At 33.8% G+C, this 16,431-nt stretch overlaps 1 protein-coding gene across 5 annotated transcripts in view; it reads right to left on the reverse strand.

The window, feature by feature from the left end:
* Positions 1–16,431, reverse strand: part of LOC126829886 (pleckstrin homology-like domain family B member 1) — a 204,918-nt gene that overhangs the window by 102,725 nt on the left and 85,762 nt on the right. The window contains exon 1 of one of the 5 annotated variants that reach the window (XM_056102685.1): positions 15,645–15,762. The exons of the other annotated variants lie outside the window; for them this stretch is intronic. The gene's annotated coding sequence lies outside the window, so the exon portion shown is untranslated. Of the gene's footprint in view, positions 1–15,644; positions 15,763–16,431 lie in introns of those variants that run through there. 5 annotated transcript variants of the gene reach the window in all.

Consider the following 16,431-nt stretch of genomic DNA (forward strand, 5'->3'; position numbering starts at 1 on the left):
CTATTTAGTTTCACTTTTTTTACCCCTCTGAAAGGAATGATATGCGCCAATACTCGATCTCTTCTGATCGCATATCTATTGTGTATATGACAAGCCCCTTGGCCCCTAAATAACTCCTTATTTTTTTTCGTCTTTGATAAATTTGTTTTTAATTGACCCCTATACTCTCGACAAATATTGTGAACTATTGTTGGAAGTGCTTTTGTAATATTCTTATGTAGGCCGGAAAAACTGTAAATAGAAATCAATGTAAACTTCAAATGGAAATAACCTCAATCAAAATTAATTGATTTGTATCATCTTTGAACCGAAATATTTTTCAATAAAAATGATTGTGCATGGTCTCAAACTCTATATTCAGCGTTTTATTATGGCATGTTACGGTTTTAATATAACAATAAAATCAGTTGATGAAATAAGCAAAAAACGTAAACTAATAAGTTTTCATGTTTTAAATACGTATTTTGATAGTGTGAATATCAACAGATTGCGCTATACACATCTGTTGAACAACAAGACCGAGAGGTCAACAAGTTCAATGGACAAAGATGGTCATAAATTGCCATTAACTAATCCCAGGGATTCAGCAGCCTGCTGGGGATAAAACCCCTTATAAAGAACCCTATGGATCTAGTAAGATCCCTATAAAGAACCCTAGGGATCACCATACAAGATAGAGTAATAACGTCCGTCTCATAAAACATCACCACACGCACCAACTGTCAATCAAACTATTAATAACATCTCATTGGTCAATTGCACCTGCCTATCATATTTTAATTAATTGTTACCTTGACAGTTTCATTTTCCAATAAATAATTCAAATATTAGTATAATGAATGACATGAATACAACAGCTTAATTTGTTCAAATCTAACATATTTTTTTATCTATGGTTTCTGAACTTTTTGAGAGAGAGAGAGAGAGAGAGAGAGAGAGAGAGAGAGAGACCCACACAAACTAGGTCATTTTGAGACTAACATGTGTTTCAATTTTATTTCAATAAATCGCTTGCACTTAGTGGTCTTTAGCAGTGGGAGGAAACCAGAGGACCCAGAGAAAACCCACGAGGCTGGACACGCGACCCTACTCCTTGTCATGTACAACCGAGGAATCAAACTTCACCCTTATTATTTAATAGCTATTTTTTCAGAATCTAAAAAAAGTTTATTGCTCTGTCCAGTTACTAAATGCCTCTAAAGGATTACAAAAAATACAGTTACATATATAGATTTTGTGCAAAAAAAACCCTTCAAAATATTCATAAAAATTTGTATAATTCTAGAAAACTGTTATATTCTTGGGAAAAATATCTTGCTAATCTGTGGTAATAAAATACTTTGAATCTTGACCAACTGGGCAAATGATGAAGTAAAAGTCCTAGTACATGTATATTCACAATTTATACAGTACACAAGGTCATTTTAATACAGTTGACAAGGTTGTTTAAATCACAGTTCACAAGGTTGTTTAAAACACTTTTATACATTTCATAAGGTTGTTTAGAATAATTTAATATAGTGCACAAGTTTGTTAAAATGCAATTCACAAGGTTGCTTAAAATACAGTTGACAAAATTGTTTAAAATATAGTTCACAAGGCTGTTCAAAACACTTTTGTACGGTGCCTAAGGTTGATTAAAATATTTTAATAAAGTGCACAAGTTTGGTAAAATCATGGACCTTATAATACATATATAAGGTCCATGTTAAAATACAGCTCACAAGGTTGTTTAAAGTAAAGTTCAGAAGGTTGTTTAAAACACATTTATACAGTTGGTTTAAAATAGTTTCAAAAGTAAAGTTAGAAACGTAATCTGTTGATAGAGTTGTAGAAAGTTGTATAATTTACATGTGAGATATTTTTATCCTTTCAGGGAGATATTTTGATTAGTGCACACGCCTCTCTTGTATCAACAAACAGACCAGACTTGACATTCTTCCCTATAGACTGTAGATCAGTGGAGACCAGCCTAATTAAACTACAACACAATAAACTGTTTGTTTACAGGCTAGATATATACATAGTCCACCCATAGAATTATACTTTCATGTTAGAATTATAAACAATTTAACAACAAAAATTTCAGTGTTTATATTTAGATTTGAAAGATTTTTATGCTTAGCATGCCCCACTAATAAAATCATACATTCAAGTAGAATCTCAGAGAGAGAGAGAGAGAGAGAGAGAGAGAGAGAGATGGGGTTTAACTCCACTCAACAAAAACTAGTTCATTTCGGGACTACCATATGGTTCAATTTTATTTCAATAATTCGCTGGCGCGTAGGGGTCTTTAGCAGTGGGAGGAAACCAGAGAAAACCCACGAGGTTGGACAGGCGACCCTACTCCTTGCCACGTACAACCAGGGAATCGAAACCAATGGTAGAATCATAAACCATTTATAAACTATTTACCAAATATAACCACATTTAGACTCCAAGCACAGTCATTATCTAAATGAAACAGGGTTAAAAATTTTTCCACCATTCACCGAGGATGATAACGATGGACATATGCCATGCAGTATGAGCTATTAAGGAAATTTTTGCCCCGAGAGCGTCTTTCAAGATGAGTAACTAACCTTCGACTGTGGCTGTCACAACTGTAGTAGTTTCACTTAAAATCTGACACTTATTGGCTTAAAATCACTGCCGTTTTTAAACTAGCTTATCCATAGCAGCCCGAAGAACATTTTCGATCTTAAAGATTTTTAGTTTGGGTATACAACTAATTTCAACATAACAATTGATAGATAAACCAATATTATCGTTATCAGACAATTTCTGTTAATAGATTTTTATACAATGTTAAATGTTTTATCAGATAACTTGTATTTGTAGACTATTATATAAATAAACAAATATAAAGCCAACAATTACTCTAACATTTGATAAAAGATCATTTATAATCTTGACTACATAAATACCATAGATTACAGGTCGTCTCTAGACATGAGAATCTACAAATGTATATACACACATGGTTAGTGCTAAATGGTAAGGCCAGCTCAATTTTTTGTCATAGGTCACAAGATGTAAACAGGGCTAGTGCTAATCCCAACCCCAACAATATGCCTAAACCTGGACCTAGCCCCAAAGCAAATTAATTAAATAAAATTGAACCATATGTTAGCCCCGAAATGACCTAGTTCAATTTTATTTAATTAATTCGCTTGTGCGTAGAGGTCTTTAGCAGTGGGAGCCGGAGGACCTAGAGAAAACCCACGAGGTTGGACAGGCAACCCTACTACTTGTCACGTATAAGCCGAGAATCTAAACCACGCCACTTGACTAAATGACCAACCTTATGATCCAACACGCACGGCCACTCAACAACCACTTGAATTTAAAGATATATTCCCTAGAAAAGAATTAGGTCACATAATTGCAAACTCAAAAAATTGTTTGAACTGAAAATATTACTTAGGACACGGAAAAATAACAAGATTAACAAGAACTCGAAGAAGGATGTTGGTCTAAAATGGTACAAAGTGTCAATCGTACATTATTTATACAAGAGAGCAGAAAAATGGGACTCTTCTAATGGTTTCATTGAAAAGCATGTAGGGGATAGTGTATCTATATTAAGTTACTTAAAGGTCTTGGTTTAAACAATATTCATTGTGTAATAATATGTTAATATCTTACTTAATGTCTCATTTTCCACCTTTAAATCACATATATACTTGGTATTTTAATGCATTTTTGTATTTTTTACATGCCTCGAGCCACACTGATCAGAAGTGAATATTCACTAGTACACTACAGTCACTGATGACATCGATATGACTTAATGAGCTCCAAATATTAACTTTTTTCCTTCTGCAACTTAAATTCTAGAACATTTTTTTTAAGCATTAGAAAAATAAATAAAGGTGTTTGAAGTATATGTAGGTAAAAAATATTTCCTATTTAGTGTAAATGGGTATTTAAAATGAGTAAAAGGCAACATTCTGCACGGACTAGTAGCATCTTATGTAAAAAAAATGCACGCGTTGTTAAACCAATGACTGATGCTGATTGATGTGACATCACATGATAAAGCAGTCATCTTTTACAGAGTTATTAGTCTTCACAATACCACTGTGAAACAGATTGGCCTAAGTGGATTACTTACAATACATTAAACTTTCTGTAAAATATCTGCTCTGATTTAACAGTCAATCACCATAAAACTCAGACTGAACACGGAACACTACCAACTTACACACCAACTGTTTCCTTATCATACATATTTCACTTTCTCTTATTAACTCATAATGTATACAATTCCTTTAATTACAGTTCCTTTAATAACTCATGCCATACAGTTCCTTTAATAACTCATAGGCATAATATATAGCTCCCAGTTCATCTAATAGCAGGTGCAAGAGAGAGAGAGAGAGAGAGAGAGAGAGAGAGAGAGAGAGTTTAACGTCCATTCAACACAAACTAGGACATTTCATGACTAACATATGGTTCAATTTTATTTCAATAATTCGCTTACACTTAGGTGTCTTTAGCAATGGGAGGAAAGCAAGAGGACCCGGAGAAAACCCAAGAGGTTGGACAGGCAACCCTACTCCTTGTCACATACAACCGGGAAATTGATGAGTAAGTGCAGGAGACGTGCACTACACACAAAATAAATCCCACAAGACAAACCCGCGGACAAGATAAACTACATTGTAAATAATAACTCACAGCATACTGTTCCCAGTTCCTCTTAATAATAAATAATAACTCATAGCTTCTCAGATCTGTCATTACATATTCACACTATTAGGAAGAAAAGTTAACACTGACTGAAAGTGGTTTACGGACATTAGAATTAGACTTCATAAATCAGAATAGGGTAGTAAATCACTACCACAGTTATAATCATACAGTATAAACACACACATATTAATTGATCATTAATTAATTTGTCAATGTATTTATTCCCTAGTAGGAATGTTGACCTACTTCCTCTCTCAATGTCAATAAATGAGGCACATATTTACAAGAGTGATTTATAAGGTTAAAGATATGACCAGTGAAATGAATTGGGTTTTAACACCCGTTCTACACTGACTGGGATAATAAAGACGAGCATACACCATACAGCTAGTATACTATGAAGGCAAATTTGTCCAGACAGCGCCGCTACAGTCTACTCTTATTTCGAATTCTAACTGTCAAGGGTTCTTTTATCGACATGCCAATATGCACACAAGACTTGGTCTTTTTGTCCTATCCAAACGACTAGACACTGTCCTTGTCAGGCCGTCTGTCCTGCACCTACTAACGTAGAGAAACCACTCCAGAAAATCCCGATGAACTTTCTCAGTGATCTCTGGTTAATGAGCCACTGTCCTACTCACTGAGTCACTGAGACTCCCAATATTTATGACCAACTGTTTACTCCACCCCACGTCCAGTTCTCCCTTGTCTGTATGCCTAGTTGTCCATATGTATCTTGGCAAAACAACGAATTTCACCCAAATACTCAAAGGCGCATACGTAAAAGAACACACTAAACATTTTACCACCAGTCAAGCCTGGAAATAAGGCACCTGTCACAGACATTTTCAGCCTCAAATTCAGACACAATCCTTTTGGTGGCTGTCATTTTGTCTGTTTTCTGTATTTTTGTTGATACTTACTTTTAGTACATGTCTGACAGTAGGTTCAAAATGTCAGGAACTATAGCCCACTTATATAGTGTCTGACAGTTTGAAATGAAATGGGGTTTAACGTCCAACTGTTCTGCTCCAAACTGGGCTAATGAAGGCGGGCATATGTCATACAGTATGCTATGAAGGAAATTTTGTCTAGACAGTGGTGCTACGGCCTACTCATATCAAATTCCACAGCTAAGGAATCTTTTACAGGCACGCCATGGTGTACACGGGACCTTGGTTTTTCATCTGAACAAGATGACAGCTGTCCTTGTCAGACCCTCCGTCCTACACAACTGACAAGGGAAAATCCTGATGAACTTTCTCGGCCAACACCGGGAGCGAACCGGCGACCTCCAGACTAGCGAGCCAGCATCTGAATCACGGACATTTTGTCAGATACAACTGTTTATTAGATTTTTTTAAAATAGTGTATAATATAAGGAAATAAAATACAATAGATTTGATAGTGGTATTATATATCTGACTTATGACCTCTGAGTTTTATTTCACACACATAATCCTGCATTTACTATAGGAGTTCCACACAATTCACAAAATATAATATAACATCATACATAGTTCACGATTTCACACATTTCTTACTTTCTATGATCTGTGTTTGGTCTTGTTTATACTGGCAGTGGTCTATATCCGTTAAATAACCAAGTCTTTCTACCATATGTTTATTAAATAAAAACTTAAAGCATATTTTATGACAGAGAGGGGAGGTAACCTTGATTGTATAAACATATTAAAACCAAAATCCCCACCACCCACTCAATGAATAAAGATATCTTTGGGAATATTTAAATAATCTGAGTTTAGCGTGCATTAAACCATGAAAAATGAAAATGAGATATTGTCCAAAATATGCAAATGAGTACAAGCAGTTTTAAGAACTGTTGGTCGAACGGGACGAAAAAGCGAGGTCCCGTGTACACATAGCATGCACGTTAAAGATCCCTTGACAGTTGGAATTCAATATAAGAGTAGACTGTAGTGCCGCTGTCTGACCACATTTCCCTCATAGCACACTGTATGGCGTATGCCCGTCTTCATTAGCCCAGTTCGGAGCAGAACAGTAGGAAGTTAAACCCCATTTCATTTCATTTGCCTTTAAGAATAAGAGCTAACTTGTGTTTTCTGACCAACGTCAAAACATTTAAATCAAAGGCATTAATTCTTGTTAAAATTGATTTCAGCTGAAAGATCTTAACAAGTGTGCCCTCTGGAAAATATATGTTTCATGTCTAAATTTCTGTCTGGATTTTTATGTTCAAAAGCATGTTTTACAGAAATAATAAAAAGTTAAATATTTTAAATTTACATATAGACCTCTGAATAAGATAATAATATTTCAAACAAAATAATTCAAATGGTCTCTCCTGTATTATCAACAAATAAATCAAAAGACAAATTTGTCGTCAAGTATAAAATTGATTTTAGGTTTTGACAAGTGGCCTCCGGGCTGAATTGTATCATACATCTAAATTCATACCTGTTCACATTTTTTAACATATTTATTTTCTTTTCTTAGATCAGAAATCATTTACTTTATCATTTGAAAGAAAACGTACATCAGTTCTCCTGCATTTGTCGTTTTTTCCTCAATTAAGTTTATTTGAAATAAAACAAATATTATAAAGCTCTGTTCACATTTTTTAACATATTTTTTTTTTTTAGATCAGAAATCATTTACGGTACTCTATAGAAGAGAACAAACATCAGTTTTCCTACATTTGTCGTTTTTCCTCAATTAAATATTCTAAAGCTCTTTAAAGCTTCCTCCTGAAATAATTGTTTTTAGCAATTCAATTAATTTTATTGCCAGTAATAATACGTGTGTATGAATACGTTTGACAATGAGGTGCCTGTTTACTTAAAGAGTTAATTATAGGTGGGCTGAATCCAATGATTAGTTTGTTTACATTAGATGGTCAACAAGTTTAATAATTACAGACCACAGGACAATAAACATACGGATAGACAAATTACCCCCAGGACACCCACACAATTGATCTATTCGACATGTACTTGAAACCATAATGAATGGGGGTTAACAAGGTTGTAAGGTACGAATACTGAGATTGCTGCATGTCAGTTTTCTAAAATACTGGACCCAAAATTCATAAGAATAGATGAGAGAGAGAGAAATGGGTTTTAAAGTGAACTCAACACAAACTAGGTCATTTCGGGACTAAAACATGGTTCAATTTTATTTAAATAATTCGCTTGAACATAGGGGTCTTTAGCAGGAGGACCCGTAGAAAATCCATGAGGTTGGACAGGTGACCCTACTCCTCGTCACGTACAACCAGGGAATCGAAACCCCGCCAGTTGACTCAATGACAGACCGTATGATACAGCGCGCACATGCTAACCATTCAGCCATCCATCCCCCCCCCCCCATTAGAATAGATGCTATGCCTATTGAGGAGAATTTTGACCCAGAAATACATGTCCAAGAATTCACTCGATTAGAAAAAGAACAGAATATACCATATAGTCATATTGAGATGAACATACAGTTAATTTTATTACTATGGTTACATGTGCTCTGGAGGAGAATTTTGCCTAGACAGTTGTGTTTCCGCATAATCTGATCTGCATTGAATTCTGACCGTTATATACATGTCATGCAAGGACCTCGATTTTCATCCCATCCGAATGACTGGGCAATATCCATATATCATTATCACTAAACTATAAATTTAACTTTATTTATTGTATCTTATGTTTAAATTCTGTTAAATTTCTACAGTCAGTCAATTTCACTGCCAATCAGTCAAGAGTGAGACAGTCAAATATGAGTGAAACAAGAGTAAGACAGTCAAATATGAGTGAAACAAGAGTCAGTCAAATATGAGTTAAACAAGAGCCAAGGCAACGAGTTCACAAAGCATTCTCAGACTTAAATTAAGAAATTACTCAAAATTATTTGCCTTATTTAAACTAAAATATAGCCCTTTATAAAACTTTTGTTGTTTTAATGTATCAAATACGTCAATAAGAAACTATGTGCAAAGATTTTTCTCATAAACAGTGATTGAAATTTGAGTAAATTCTTAACTTCAGAGAATGCTTTGTGAACTCAGGTCCAGGTATATACAGTCTCTCTAACATAATTCAATACATTCATATGCATTATCAAATGATTATGTCTAAATGTACATGTATATGTATGCATGCTGTTCTTAATGGACGTCCCGTCTTCATTAGCCCAGTCAGAGTAGATCAATAGGATGCTGAACCCCATTTCATTTCATTTCTTTTCTTAATGGACATCTTGATGCAATAAACATCTTATCTTATTTCATTTCATTTCTTTTTTTAATGGACGTTTTGATGCAATAAACATCATACCTTATTTTATCTTACCAATAAATAATGTGAAGAATTTCGGTTAAATATAGTGAGAAAGTTGGACGTTAAACCTCATTTCAATTCAGTGATATATTTAAAACATCTCAATGATTGTACAGGTGTACTAATCAATTAGAATTGTCCGAGAAATCAACCCCCAGGTGACAGGTACTTCCACAACACAACAATTCTACTTTAATTTCAACTGTTTTCAAACAAATTCCTCCTCTCTTTATCATCGGAAACTGTTGAACTTTGAAGTTTTTATTTGACACCCCGTCACCTTTGACCTTTAAGGGGATCTAATCATCTTATTGACAAGTTGAAACCCCTCCCACCATATCTTGTAACATTTAATAGATTTGTACTTGCAGTTTAATGATAGAAATTATTTGACTAAAAACAAAATAAGGACATCCACAGCAAGAGAAGCCTTTGTTTTCCAGACTATTTTCAACAAATTCACATTTGGAGTGAAATTGAGTTTAATGTACATCGTAGACCGTCTTGACTATTATTTGAAGGCGTCTGACAAAACAATTGTTTTATACCTTTTTTTAAATTTCCAGTAAACAAAAAATGTTTTTAATATACGCAAACGACCAACATTTGTTCAAAAGACACCGACATTGATGTCACATGATTGACCGAAAAACATCACAAGGCCGACATTGGTTTCACACGATTGACCGAAATATCACGTGGTAACAAAATGGCAACATATGCCATTTCTGTACCACACAAACAGACCTACATGAACATTTGTTGGCCGAACAATGTTTTTGAAATCTGACAAGTTTAATCTTGCGAACATTGTTCATCCAACAAATGTTCCTGATAAAATCTGGCGCGGCTAACTTTAGTCAAAAAACATTGTTCGGCCATCAAATGTTAGCCGGTCTGCGGCGGGTTAAATGTGCTACTTTTCTGCACCAACTGGGCTAATAAAGATGGGCATGTCCCATACAATGTGCTATTAGAGAAATTTTGCCCTATCTTCATAAAAATCCAACTGTCAAGGGTTCTTTTACGTGCACACCAAGGCATACATCGTGTAAGGTTAAAACACAATAAATTAGATTGAATTTTCACTTGGCTCTGAAAGACATTTTGCTTAATTAGATGTCTGAACATGATTTTAATATGCAAGCTAGTAACATATTTGTATTTGGTGTTCGAAGTATACCAAGAAAATGCTTTATGCTTTATTTAAAACAGTTCAAAATATCAGAATATGGTATTCCTTATCAGAAATTTATTTCTATTCAATTAAATCTTGAAAATTCAGTTAACAATTCAGTTAAATCTTGAAAATTCAGATAAATCTTGAAAATTCAGGTCATCTTATCAAAATAATTTATGATCCTGTCCCAAAATGTAATACATAAAAATATGGTATAATATTTTATTAGAATAAATATCGAATAGATAGATATAGTAGACAACACACCTGACCATGTGTAAATATACCATCATTAACTAACAATATATATCAATTATTACCTATATATGACACATTACAATGATACAATGTATATATTATTACCTATATCCTACATTACAACTGATACAATGTTCCTATTATTAGTAGTTACTCATGCAATTAACATAACTAGGTCACACACATCATAGATTTTTACAACTACAGTACTGTAACTATACAATATCAAAATTCTTTCAATGCCTTGTTGAACTTATTCAATGGTTGAACATCCGAAAAAGTTTGGAGATGTTAATGTTTATTTTGTTTATTTACCTCTTCTCAAAATTAATTGAAGATGATGAGGATGAATTCTTATATAGAAAAGATGAAAATGATGAAGAAATGACACTGATGAAGATGGAGTTTTATTGTGATATTATAAGATCAAATACAGAAGGCTAGTTACCATGATGGGATCAATGATAATGATGGAGCCTAACTATGATAATCGGCCCTAATTATCATGATAATGATGGGGCCTAATTATAATGAGTGGACTAATTATAATGAATATAGCATCATGATAATGATAGAGCCCAATGATAATGATGTGGCCTAATTTTAATGAATAGGGCCTAATTATAATGACTGGACTAATTACAATGAATATAGCATGATAATGATAGAGCCCAATGATAATGATGTAGCCTAATTGTAATGAATAGGGCCTAATTATAATGACTGGACTAATTACAATGAATATAGCATGATAATGATAGAGCCCAATGATAATGATGTAGCCTAATTGTAATGAATAGGGCCTAATTATAATGACTGGACTAATTACAATGAATATAGCATGATAATGATAGAGCCCAATGATAATGATGTAGCCTAATTGTAATGAATAGGGTCTAATTATAATGAGTGGACTAATTATAATGAATATAGCCTATTTATAATGATAAGAGTCTAATGATAATGATGGAGTCGATTTATAATGCCAAGACCTATTTATAACAATGGGGCTTAATTATAATGATAGAGCCTAAAGCTGGATTCTATTTATATTGATGGGGACAATAATAATGATGGGTTCCAACTACAATTTAACATAATTATAAATGGGGTTAACTTATACACGGGGGGTTGGATGGCTGAATGGTTAGCGTGAGCGCGCTGTATCATAAAGTCTGTCATTGAGTCGACTGGCGTGGTTTCGAATCCCCAGTTGTACCTGGCAAGGAGTAGGGTCGCCTGTCCAACCTCGTGGGTTTTCTCCGGGGCCTCCGGTTTCCTCCCACTGCTAAAGACCCCTACGCGCAAGCGAATTATTGAAATAAAATTAAACCATATGTTAGTCCCGAAATGACCTAGTTTGTGCCGAATGGACGTTAAACCCCATTTTTCTCTCTCTCTAACTTATACACTAAGAACTAATAATAATCATAGGGCCTTATGGTAATTAAGATAATTTTAATTTAAACTATAATAATGGAACCTAATTTTAATGATAATATCTGCATCTAATCATAATATGATGCCAGATTCTTTAGCTGCTTAGAATATTTGTTCATTACTTAGAAATTCGTATTACATAGCCCAAAGAAAACATGACAAAAACTGAACCTTTAAAAGTATGCTCATATCACAATACACAATGAGGTGTGATAAAGAAATGTATAGACGTCTACTGATGGATCCTCCCCCTCAAATAATTTTAACATGTGAATATATTTATTTTGAAGGAGTGTAGAGAAATGGTATTTTTAATAATAAAATAACACAAGACTATATAAATATATATATAGAGAGAGAAATGGGGTTTAACATCCACTTGACACAAACTAGATCATTTTGGGATTAACATATGGTTCAGATTTTATTACAATAATTTGCTTGTGCGAAGGGGTCTTTAGCTCTGGGAGGAAACCCAAGAGGATGGACAGGCGACCCTACTCCTAGTCAAATACAAGTGGGGAATCAAAATCAAGCCACTTGACTCAATGATCTCGACAGACTGTATGATCTAACACACACATGTTAAACCCCGCTATTTATCTTGAAGGAGTGTAGAAAAATGGTATTTTTAATAATAAAATAACAGACTATATAGAAACTTGGTTCTTACAAAGACAATAATGCTATTTTTGAAAAGCATTTCCTATCACACCCGTCGAGACGTGTATTCAACTGATTGTAAAAGTGTCTAGAAAGTTTTTAAATATACACTCTATATACCTGTATAATATGTTAGGGTACCTGAATATACATACAGGTGCAGGTGACTGTATTTAGGTCGAGTATTCACCTTTAACGAGTTTACAGGTAGATAAAGGTTACACCATAAAGTATGTGCTTATTTGCATTATCGCATTTTATATCTTGAATATTACTCCATTTGAATTAAAGACACCCCACGTGCGATTGTTCACTATTTTGATTTAAAGACTGTTATGGTGTAATTAGAGACCTTTGAGTATAAAATATTTACTATTTTAATATAAAAAAAAAAATTCCGGTAGAATGGGCTGGCTTGAACAAAAAACGGACTTAAACCCATAAAATTCTTGTCATGGATCCAGTGCCCTAATACCTTAACTACCAAAGCCCCCAACGTATTAAAACATTAATAATGGGGTTTAACATTGACTTGACACAAAAAAGGTCATTTCGGGACTGACATATGGTTCAATTCTATTTCAGGTTGGACAGGCGACCCTACTCCTTTTCACGTACAAGCGGGGAATCGAATCCACGTCACTTGACTCAATGACAAACCAAACGTTATGATGCAATGTGCACATGTTAACCATTTCGGCCACCCAACCCACTGCATGTTAGAATAGGCTCTGGTACTCACAATATTTTTGATGGACTATTTTATAAATCAACAATAATATTGCTACTTTAACATTCTTTAATATAAGTATGGTGGTTTTAATAATTTGTAGATGAAAATAATTTCATGTTTTAACTCCATGCAAAGTATGGACTATGGTTATTTTACAAATTAAAAATAATTGCCATTTTAACATTCTTTAATATAGATATGGAGGTCTGTAAATTTCAATAAATTTAAAGATGACCATCATATTTTAGCTCCATATAAAGACTGGAGATCTGGGTTGGTTTTTACAAATTAAAAATAATTGCCATTTTAACTTTCTTTAATACAAATATGGAGGTCTGTAAATTTCAATAAATTCATAGATGACCATCATGTATTAGCTGGGTTGGTTTTTACAAATTAAAAATAATTGCCATTTTAACTTTCTTTAATACAAATATGGAGGTCTGTAAATTTCAATAAATTCATAGATGACCATCATGTATTAGCTCCATACAAAGACTGGAGAACTGGGTTGGTTTTTACAAATTTAAAATAATTGCCATTTTAACACTCTTTATTACAAATATGGAGGTCTGTAATTTTTATAAATGTATAGATGCCCATCATGTTTTATTTAACTCCATACAAAGACTGGTTGGTTTTTACAAATGAATTATAGTATGTCAACTTTAATCTGTGGTGTTAAGTATACAGTATATAAAACAAGTTGACTATTATCAGTCTAGTTTTGATTTATAGTTGACCTACTTGATGTCAGTAATACTTATGTTGTAATATTATATATATAGTACATATATCACACAAAGTCCAGTCACTAAATGATAACAGATTACTATTGAACACATGTCATAGAGCTCCTTGTTTCAGGGGGATTGACCAGGCTGAACATATAGCATCTGTCAGTCAATTTTGTATGTCATAAAATTAGAATTTTTTAAAATTTGACCTTAAAACCCAATAGTTTATAGTTTTTATGTGTAAAATAATCACTTATGTAAAAAATTTGGATACTGCCATAAAATTGTCATATTATTTGGAAAAAAATATTTTGCTAATCTGAAATAAACACAATTGACAAGTCAAGTCCTGGATGTGGATAAAACTCAGGAGCCATTGGCCATGTGAAGTTGGCTCAAAATTGCTGATTTCATCCATTTCAGGAAATGCATATTTCTTATTTTTTTGCGGTATCAAGTAGGTTATACACGTGTGTATTGAACTATAACCTCTGACCATGTTTGTCAGGACAGGTATATATTATATAGATGGCATTCCATTGCTTTGTTGTGCTGAGCCAGCACTTTAGTCAATGAGCCATCATGGATTCAAAAAGATAAATGAAGATTTTCAGAGAAACACTACACATTAAATTAGTGAACACTACACATTATAAAATCATCTACCAATAGCTGAATATATAAATAAATTATAGTACATGTATTATTAGTTTACATTCTAAAGTTTTGGAATTTGAGAAAAACACCATTCATGAGACTTAATTAGTGACTGTTTATTTATAAAGACCCCAAAGAACTCACAAGGAGAGAGAGAGAGAGAGAGAGAGAGAGAGAGAGAGATGAGGTTTAACGTCCACTCGACACAAACTAGGTCATTTCGAGACTAGCATATGGTTCTTTTTTATTTCAATAATTAGCTTGCACATAGGGGCCTTTAGCAGTGTGAGGAAACTGGAGGACCTGGAGAAAACCCACAAGTTTGACAGGCGATCCAACTAATTGTCACGTACAACTGGGGAATCGAAATCACACTAGTTGACCCAATGACAGACCTTATGATACACAGTGCACGCGCTAACCATTCAGCCATCCAACCCCCCAACTAACAATGAAAAATTGGTCTGGCCCTATATGAGTATGTAAAGATTGGTGGTACAATTACCACGTTTTACACCAACAAGAATAAACATAAGCATAAAACAACCAACTAATACTAAATTATTCTTTATTATATGTCCTATTTTTGTACTTATAAAACTTTTGGGGAGAAAAGTTATATTGGCTTTGCCTGTTTATCAATCCTAAAATTCTATAAAAATAAAATAGTGTTTATAAAAAAAAAAATAAGCAAAAAACAACAAATTAAAGAAAATCCTATCTTTGATCCTAAACTATTTCATAATATCTTGGTCTCCCTGTTTTAAATTATAACTATGATAAATACAATCTGTTATTTCCTACCTGGTAGAGTTGACAGCATGACCATAATATACCTGCATATACATATACATACTGTACACCTTTAACGACCCTTACAACTTCACACACCTGAGATTACTTTTCCTAATATCTCTCCTATAACATACCTCTCATTAACACACATTACCATACTTAATTACACTCACCTTAAAAAGATAATCCTTAATTGCACCTGATAATCCTAATTAGTTTAACACCTGTCGTTAATATCCAATACACATACAGGTGAGAATACCTGAGTGAGTACGACCGACCGCCTTGATTTCAAATATGTGTACTCCCTTCCTCAGTCATTCAGTCGGTTGGCTGGTCATCAGCTAACAGATAAACCCACTAGAAGTCAAGCTCATGCTTCAGCGAACATACCATGACAGTAATTCAACCATGACTCCATATTAAACACTTATGAATACACAGATTAAAGCAACCACTGGCCACGATAACTAATTTGTATGCAAAAGAAAACAGATGATTTTTTTTTTTCCGTTCATTCACCACTGCTGCATTTTTTCTGTGTCGTTTGGTTGTTGGGTAAAGGAAAAAAAAACAACATGGCAGACTTGAGAGAGAGATTGTGTGGAGCTAATCAGGTCCTTGAAGACAAGATACCATTGTTTACATAAGTAGCTGTAGCTACTGTGATTAATGTCCAATCTTTTGGTCAAGTCAGAGGAAAAGTTCTGAATTAATTAACTCTATGTAGAACTTATTGGTACACATGTAAATATTTACTATTCTACTGGTTCCTTGAAGAAAGTAAGTGATATATTTATGTTAGAGAAAGATGATATATTTCAAATTGATATATTCTAGCTGGATAGTTTGAAACTACTGGTCTCAAGACCCAGCCTCAAACTGTCCCTGCCATGTGAATAGCTCCCTGTCTTGTAGTTGTTGGAGGCACCACAACTGTTAATGTCCAACCTTTTGATA

This window comes from Patella vulgata, chromosome 8 (genome assembly GCF_932274485.2).
Source record: "Patella vulgata chromosome 8, xgPatVulg1.2, whole genome shotgun sequence".
NCBI classification, from domain to species: Eukaryota; Metazoa; Mollusca; class Gastropoda; family Patellidae; genus Patella; species Patella vulgata.